The 9,656-nt window shown below is 34.0% G+C and overlaps 1 pseudogene; it reads right to left on the reverse strand.

Annotated features, from left to right (window-relative positions):
- Positions 1–249: 249 nt before the first annotated feature.
- LOC148584569 (disease resistance protein RUN1-like) lies at positions 250–7,764 on the reverse strand (annotated as a pseudogene).
- Positions 7,765–9,656: the final 1,892 nt, after the last annotated feature.

Here is a 9,656-nt window from a genome sequence, read left to right on the forward strand (position 1 = left end):
AGATAAGTAAATCCACACCTTAATTACATTATTCTCTTCATACGATTTCTAAGTGCCAGGTGTTGAAGAATGTCGCTTTTGTTGTAGGTAAAATTTGGATTCCAATTTGCCATTATCATTCATCATCATCATCATGGCATCTATTTCAAGGTTGAATTAAATCTATCGCTTTTTCTTCATGCTTTCGTACCAAATGGAATCCGCAACTTTTAAAAAACACTAACTTTGAATGTTTCACCGATATAAAATTCAAACCTGTATGATACTGGAAAATACTTAAGCAAACTTGAAGATTATCTCCTCTCGTTAGCTTAAAATCTTCTAGAAGAACATAGGAATGCAACCATACTTGATCAGAACGCAATGATCCATAGCAAGTTTTATGGTAATCTCCATGAGGAAAATAGATTTCATTACCATCACTGCAGACTCCAACAATAATTGCAATTTGATCGTGAGGATGTTCTTCATCTTGTCCAACCTCTGCTATTATGTTATCCTGTATATCCACTCATTCAAAATGAGTAATTTGGCATGCCTTAAAGTAACTACTGATCACATTCTCAAAATGAATGTTTATGTTATATTTATATTTACATATTACCCTTACTTGTTCATAAAAGAAAAGGCAAGATACTAAGAAAAATTGTAAAAATTGACAAAGGTTGTATGTATGTATTGTTAAGACCAACCATCTCACTTTAAATAGCTAGAAGTATGTGTTTGCAAAATTTTCGATTATGAAGCTGTAGGACATTCCCTAAAAGTTTTGTATTTAATTTTTTGTAAAACTTTTTTTTTTTTTTTTTGTAGTTTGTTTTGAGAAATGTGTTTTACCAAAAAATAAAAAATTCCAAGAATTATATTTAAACTTTTTATAAAGTTCAATATAATTTTTAATTAGAATTTCTCATATATATATATATATATATATATATATATATATATATATATATATATATATATATATATATATATTTTTTTTTCAAGGTGGGATTAACCTCACATGTTCTCCTTCTATTACGAACATCACAATTTTTAGATGAATATTCAACCCTTGAAGTCAGATAACCATCAAACTTGAAGCAATATTGTTATTTTGTAAAATATATATTTTCCTAGTAGCTTAACTCATGAAAAAGAAACAAATGTAAAATTTAAAGGGAGTTTTAACATAATTCTTACCATATTTTCTTCTAGAACATAACGAACATCTTCATCAAACCATAATCTACTGTGTTTGCCAGGTTCTTCGGGTGATTCTTGTCGAACAATTTCTCGACCCATTTCTTGCAGCAAGTCATGCATCTCCAATGCTTTATCCGAAAACTCAGTTTTGAGACATTTATCTTTTAGCTCTTTGATGCCACTATATGAGTGAAAACCACTATATGTTTCTCTCCTTTGAAGAAACAAGCGATGTCAAGGAAAATATTCTTTGCATTTTCATCTAATCCATCAAATCTTATTCAAAGTCTTTTTTGAATATCATCGTGAGGAATTATTTTGTACTTGTCCAATTTACTTTTCCAATAAAAGATATCTTTACCTTTTAGACTCAAGCCTAGCACTTGCAAAGCTAGTGGCAATCCTCCAGCATGACACACTGCATCGTTTGTGACTTTTACATAATCATCATCAGGTCTATCTCTATTAAAGGCATGCCAACTAAAGAGCTTATGAGCTTTGATGTAACCCAATTCCTTCACCTCGTAGGTTAAAACTTGATGTTTAGTTAGTAAATGTTTATCTCTTGTTGTTATGATGATTCTACTTCTTAAACCAAACCAATTGCCTTTTCCAATTATCTTTTCTAATTGGTCTGAATGATCCACATCATCAAGAACTAGAAGTATCCTTATTAAGCGAAGCGTTTGTTGTATCAAAGTAATTCCTTGATCAACATTGTCAACCATTTGACTTGAACCTCCTAGGATTTTAGAAATGAGTTTAATTTGCAAATGGATCAAGCCCTTTTTGTTGGAAGTTTCTCTAATGTTTTCAAGAAAACAACTATCTTCAAAATGAGAAGCAATCGAGTTGTAGATGGCTTTGGCAAGAGTTGTCTTACCAATCCCACCAGTTCCGAAGATCCCTATCATGCATGTGCTGTCATTATTCTCTATATCTAAAAGCGACTTCATATCCTATACACGAGACTTTATTCCAATTGGATATTGGGCAACTTGAAAGTATGTATTATTAACTAATTTTGAATTCTACCGTTCGATGATTTCGTCAATAATTTCAGATTCATTCCTACCGATACAAAAAGATAACAAAACATACTAACTAATGAGTTACCTTCTGATAAAAAGAAGTGAAATTATGTATTAAAAAAAGTTGGAAGAGAAAGAAAAGTTAGTGATACATAACTATGAGGGGGTTTGTTATGCACCATAGCACTATTCATACTTTTTGTAAAATAATAATAATAATAATAATTGGTATAGAAAAGTGAAAAAGTGGAATTGAAAAGTAGAAAATTTTGTTTTATAGTAATTTTTTTATTTGAATAGTAGTAAAAAATAAATGATGTGATACAAAAATAAAAATGTTTTAATGTTGATTTTTTTGAAGAAAGGAAGTGAATAATATTTAGGGGTGGGGAGGAGTTTGACAAACAACCCCGATATGTGCGCAACAATTGGAAAGTTCATTTTCTGTTTTTTTTTTTTTTTTTTTTTTTAAGTCATGAAAAAGTTATTTAAGCAAATTATCCCATCTAAAACAAAAGAATCCGCCAAGTTTAATTAATTTTAGAACAAAGATTATTTAAAAGCTTAATTACAAGTAGACATTTTTAAATGTAAAATAGTTCACATGCATGCATTAAAACATGTGTACATGGGATGTACCATAATTAGAAGAAAAAAGAACAATACAGAAGGAAGTGAAGGTGGTTAGAAATACTTGTTTCCCAAATACATCCTGGATAAATTGGCCACTTCTTTTAGGGCTCTCTTCCACCCTTCCACCTTCATTTCATCATCGTTGAACCTTTTTGCAAGTTCAGTGAATGCTTCTCCAACCCTATTGGTTTGATGCCGTACTTCCGAAGGATTTACGTCATAGAACAGTGGTAGAACTAGTATCTCCCTTGTCTTTCTGCACTCGAGGATCTTCATCAGCTCGTCCAAGCACCATCGGGATTGTTAGTTCTTGTGACGGCTTAATTCAGTTCCAAAATGCAAAGGCTACCATTCATGGGCTCAAACACAAATATAGAATGCTCATAATCGAATCTCCACCATTCATAACGTAGATTCGTGTGTTATGAACGTCCCTGCAAAATTTCAACTCAATCGGACCACAAATGCCCATTGACCGGAGCTGTTGATCAAGGCTGGATAGCATTTCCAAAATGATGTTTCACCCAATGCATGCCCTGTACGGACAGGCCTCCCCCGTGTTCGGACCGCATTTCTAAAAACCCTATTTTTGCTCTATAAGGCCGTGTCTAGACGGCTCATTAACCTGTCCGGACACCCCATACCTATTATGCCCAAAAATGTGTTTTTAGTGGGCCCAGGTCTAAGGTTTGGTGTACTGATATATATACATCATTATAGAAGAGAGAGGCACGAATTTTCGTCCCCAGAGAGTTCGTCCAAGGTTGTGCTAAGAGAGATCATATGTGGTGAGCGTTCAATTGAATCTCTTAGAGTTTTAGTTATTCCTTTGATAAATCTGTAGTTAAGAAGTCTATCGAAATGGTCTGGTAAAGGAGAATCACGGTGAAGAAGATTGTGAGCAAGGAGACAAGTTGTAGGCTTGTCAATCTTACAGAGCCAAGGTCTTGCAAAGGGTTGTAAGTGTTCCTAGTGTCTGTTTGACTGCCCCGGAAAAGTTTTACTTTTATATCGGTTTCTAAAAGGTTTTCTCTTCGTAACCAAAATATCTGTGTCTGCCTCTTTATTGCTTTATATATTTTGGGTGATTGAATTGTTTATTGCTTCATAGTATTAATTCTGCATAAATTGTGATAAACAAGTTTTTGGAGTCGGCATAGCGTTTTTCAATTGGTATCAGAGCGGGTTCACTCTGTTTGGCTTAAATTCCTGAGTGAGATCCTTGACGCTTTTTTACTATGAATACATCTCAGTCCCTTGTCATTGACTCCTTTGATTTTGATGATCTTGACGATGTGTACAAGATCCTCTCTAATGAGTATAGTCAACTGTCCTACAGATACAAAAAGATTTGTAAGAATTTTAAAACTCTAGAACAAGAAAAAGAGTCTTTGATGAATGAATTGTCTAAATCATATGCCTTGATTGATTCTTTAAATTCTAAGATGTCTGTGCTTGTTAAAAAAAATATATCACTTGAGAATGATTTGAAAGAACTCTCACAAAAATTCTCTAGTGATAATCTGAAAAGTTTTTTCTGTGTTGATAACAAGCATAGTATGATTGTTGATAATGGTGTTTACTTTACTTCGCATGCTTCTAAATCTGAAAGAAAAACCTTATTTGTTAAGCCTATGAATTTTAAAGAAGTCAAGGCTAATAAGTCTGTTTGGATAAGGGCAAAAACTCTTGTTTGAATAATTGTGTGAAGCCCAAATCGAAGACTTCTTCTAAGAAACAAACTCAAGCTAAGTTTGTTCCGACATGCCACCATTGTGGGATTATTGGTCACATCAGACCAAACTGGTTTCAGTTTAAATCCCAAAGACTCTGGAAAAACTTGGCTTCTCCTAAGAAAGAAAAATGTGATACAGAGTCGGGTTTGCCTAGATCAAAGTCTAAATATATCCCTCCTAATAAATGACAACCTTCTCAAAGGTTTGTTCCCACCTGTTATCATTGTGGCAAAGTTGGTCATATTCGACCAAATTGTTTTAAATTGAGACCCTGTGTGCATCATAAATCTGGTCCTAAGATTGTCCAAGAGTGGGTTAGGAAGGATTATAAAATTCACCCATTGAGGGGGAGTGGTAGTGATCTCACCTAGAGTTAGGTGAGTCAATAACAAGCCTAGGATTGAGTATTTTGCCTATTTTTGAATATCCTAGAGCATGTTATTTTTCTATGCTTTGCATTTTTTTTGTTTTTGCTTTCTTGTTTATGGAGTGAATTGTTTTTGTTGTTACACTTTATGTATGAAGATTGTATACATGGTTGTTTTGAGATTCTTGTTATGAGGCATATTCATAATGGATTTTTTAAGAAATTCATATGTTATGATCTTTGAAAGGCCTATAGATGAGGTGTTGTGTGCGGACCACCAAGATTTTTGTCTATTTCCTAATCAAGTGTTCATGAATGTGAAATGTCTTGTGAAGACCAAGAAGTAGTTATTAAACCAAATCATTATTTTGTAGTGGGACCTATATGAAGTGATAAAAGTTTAATGCTAAAGGACATTCATGTATTGTCTGTTGTAATCTCAATTCAAGCATGTTGTTTTTTTTGCATTACATTTTTGTTTGTTTTGCATTTGTTTTCATTTGTGTGCATTTCTTTTGTGAAAAATTCCGAAAAGACAAAAATATGTTACTTTGATTGTTTTCTTTTCTTTCTTTTGTCTTATGCACCTAGATAGTCCATTAATTTCTCATGTTGCTTATTATGGATTTAATTCCTTACGTCTTGGAATGTTCTTAATATGCATGAGATGAAAATTTGTGTCAATGGACTTGTTTTTGTGGTTACCTAAAGCTTGAGCCTATGTAGTACATTTTGCCTATGCTTTATCTCTTGTGCACATTTAAGCTTAAATTGAGGTTTTGTTTCACTTTATTTGTGAGGTCTGTTAGGCAACCATATGAGGTTTTTGACTACTCATATTTTTCAAATTGACCATATGCTAGTTGAACCTAGGGCTTAAAAATTCCTACTTTCTCTTTTGTGATAAGCACCAAAAGTTTTCAGGACATTTTCTCAAAGAGAAAAATAAACAAAATAGTGAAACAAATAAAATCAAAAGATCATATTCCTAAAGAAATTTATTTCACTGTGTCAAACTTGTGCAAAATGTTTTACAAAGAGAAATGTATAGGATGAGAGTGGCTAGGCCCTAGTATGATAAGGTTTGACTTTTGATTTGATATACTTGTCAAAACCTCATGGTGGTGAAACTTTCTCCTCATTTTGTAAGTTGAAAATTTTTCTCTTTGGATGGCTTACACACACACCACAAAAGCTAGGGTGGAATGGAACATTTTTCTTTGCTTGGGTTAAGCAATATGAGTTTCGTGCCATTTCTAGTCTCATGTATATTTTACATATTTGGAGCATGTTTGGGATATTCATTGTGCAATACATGAGTCATTGATGTGTATATCATGTGTGTTCATTTGACTTTTGAGGGGGAGAAACATGTTTTTCTCTTCCAGTTTCTTGGTGATAATTGAGTCATACATTGAGGGGGAGTTTTGCTAATGTTTCTTTATGATCTTGCATTCTACATCATTTTTTTTTTCATGAGTTTTATTTATGTATTCTTGTTCCACATATGCCTTGATGTATTTTGTGAAGTGTTTCAGGAAATATGAAGACCTTTTGTCATTTTGGGACAAAAAATGGGAGTAAATATGGGGAAACAATGGGAATGGCTCCGCATTTTGGTTTTGTCACCAAATTGCCAAAGGGGGAGTTTATTAGTTCTTGTGTTGGCTTAATTCAGTTCCAAAATGCAGAGGCTACTACTCATGGGCTGAAACACTGATATAGAATGCACAGAGTCCAATCTCCACCGTTCATAATGTTGATTCATGTGTTATGAACGTCCCTGCAAAATTTCAGCTCAATCGGACCACAAAAGCTCATCTACCGGAGCTGTTGATCAAGGCTGGACAAAATTTCCAGAATGTTGTTTCACCCATTGCATGCCCTGTTCGGACAAGCCTTCCCCGTGTTCGGATCGTATTTCCAGAAACCCTATTTTTACTCTGCAAGGCCGTGTCCGGACAGCCCATTAACCTGTCCGGACACCCCGTACCTATTATGCCCAAAAACGTGTTATTAGTGGCCCAGGTCTAGTGTTTGATGTATTTATATATATACATTATTAGAGAGAGAGAGGCACAAATTTTCGCCCACAGAGAGTTCGTCGGAGGCTGTGCTAAAAGAGATCATATGTGGTGAGCGTTCAATTGAATCTCTTAGAGTTTTAGTTATTCCTTTGATAAATCGGTAGTTGAGAAGTCTATCGGAAGGGTTAGGTAAAGGAGAATCACGTTGAAGAAGATTGTGAGCAAGGAGACGAGTTGTAGGCTTGTCGATCTTACAGAGCCAAGGTCTTGCAAAGGGTTGTAAGTGTTCCTAGTGTCTATAATCTCTGGATAATCTTTTGATAGTCATTTCCTGGGTTTGGTTGCCCCGGTGAGGTTTTACTTTTAGATCGGTTTCTAAAAGGTTTCCTCTTCGTAACCAAAATATCTGTGTCTGCCTCTTTATTGCTTTATATATTTTGGGTGATTGAATTGTTTATTGCTTCATAGTATTAATTCCTCATAAATTGTGATAAACAAGTTTTTTGAGTTGGCATAGCATTTTTCAGGGATGATGCGTAGTTTTTAGAGAGTACAATGATCGAAATCTTTGACTCTTCAATGGCTTTGACAAGTGCCTGTGAAATTTCCTCTCCGCTTCGAAGTTTGTCATCCATGAAGGTGTTGATTCCTTTTCGACGTAATTATGTGTACAGATGAGCAGTGAATGTTTTACTAGTATCTTCACCTCTAAAACTCAAGAATACATCCCATTCAAATATGGAATAAGAGAATGACGAAGAAGCTGTGTGGAAGGCCATGGACGAAGTTGCAAGAGTACTAGTTAGTAGAGAAAATTGAGAGAGAATTGCAGAACCGCTAGCTATACCTCCCTAATTATTCAAGTTTGTCAAGATAATAATACAAGTTGTCACATGCTCGCGACGCGTCAAATTAAAGAAAAATGAGAAACTTGTCGGCAATGGCAACAAGCTTATAAAGATGGACTTTGACCAGCTTTATGGGAGTTTTCTGCTGCAAATAGCAAACCCACTACATTAAAGAGAAACAACTTGAACTATGCACACAACCACATACAGGCTAATTGTTGGGTTGTTGACTATTTTTGGAGGGGCCATTAGCCAAACATATAAGACTTAATTTTTTTTTTTTCCAGCTTTAGTTGGGGCCATCGCTCTTATTGGTCTCCACGTGGCTCCGTCACTTCTTAAAACTCTTCATGTGAGCATAAATAACACAACTCTCCACCTTCATTTTCGGTCTAAACTTATTGTAGAAAACCCTCCAAATGCATAGAAAGCCCTCTAAATGGCGGATTGAGATCCCTTAGAATTCTTTTTAAATTTGAGATTCTCAAATTCATAAAAATAGCTGTTCATTTCATCTAAACGTCTAAAGTAAGCCATGTTTTAGCATTTAATGAGAAAACATGACTTATTTTAGACGTTTGGATGAGATGAATGGCTGGGAATCTCAAATTTAAAGGGAATTCTAGGGGATCTCAATCCCCAAATGTCATATTTGTACTAATAATAATACAACACATTTTTCTTATAATAAAAAAAGAAAAAACAAAAAAAAATAAAAATAAAAAAATCAAAATATAAAATCAAAAAAATATATATAGGGTTCGGTTGGACCACTCCAAATTGGCCAATGAGGTGGCCGAACCACCCCTAAGGATTTAGGATGGTTGGGCACGATTTTTGTCAAAATTTCAAATAAAAGTTCAAGATAGGGAGTTATTTGTCATTTATACTTTTCGTATGGAGTCTTAAGTAATTTTTTGGGAAAACTTCACTTAACCCCCTTGAATTGTCATCACTTTTGCAATGTCCCCATAAAGTTTAATTTCTCACAATTTAGTGTATCTATCTTTCAATTGTTTGCAATCACACCCATCCACTAAATTTTTCCAATATACTCCAATTTGTTTTAGGAAAAAGAAGAAAAGAAAAAAATTACAAAGATTAAGGCATTGGTTCACATTTAACAGCATGCAAAAAAATTTAAATATTTTTTTCTAAAAAGGGGTATTTTGTTGGGATTTAATGGAAAATCCCAACAAAATCTATTGGTGATTTTAAAAGAAACATTTTAAAAGCCATTGGTGAATTAATATTGACTTTAAATCTAGAGATTATCATTATTGACTTTTAATCTATTGGTGATTTTAAAAGTCACATCACAGTTGGGAGGACACTAGGAGAACTCTTGAAGAACATATAGCATTTCCTTTTGTATTATTATATTTTTTCAAAGTCCACCTTGTGGGCATGAGGGAAGAAGGAAACATATTGAAGAGAAGAGGAGATATAAGGAAAGACCTGTGTGTTTTGTTTGTAACTTCCATTTGGAGAATTGGGTCTGTTGTCTATTCAAGCGTACGTAGAAGGAAATGGCTGAGCAAAGCATTTGAGAGAATTACCTGACCTCCCTCGACTCTATTAGCCATCATCATATGATTGCTGTAAATGTTGAGAAATAGAAAAAGATGGTAACTGCAGCTAAGGAAATTACTTGTGTAATGAAATCGTATGAGCAAATCATGTTTAGGTTTAAAGTGTAGAAGACAAAAAGAAAAGAAAAGCAAGTAATATGGTATTTAATGCTGTCAAAGGAAACGTTCACACTAATGCAAACAAAGGAAATATTCATTTATTCTTGTTAATTTCTCTTTAATATATATTTGGTG

The sequence above is a fragment of the Corylus avellana genome, chromosome 7, assembly GCF_965113065.1.
Source record: "Corylus avellana chromosome 7, dhCorAvel1.hap1.2, whole genome shotgun sequence".
Taxonomy (NCBI): Eukaryota; Viridiplantae; Streptophyta; class Magnoliopsida; order Fagales; family Betulaceae; genus Corylus; species Corylus avellana.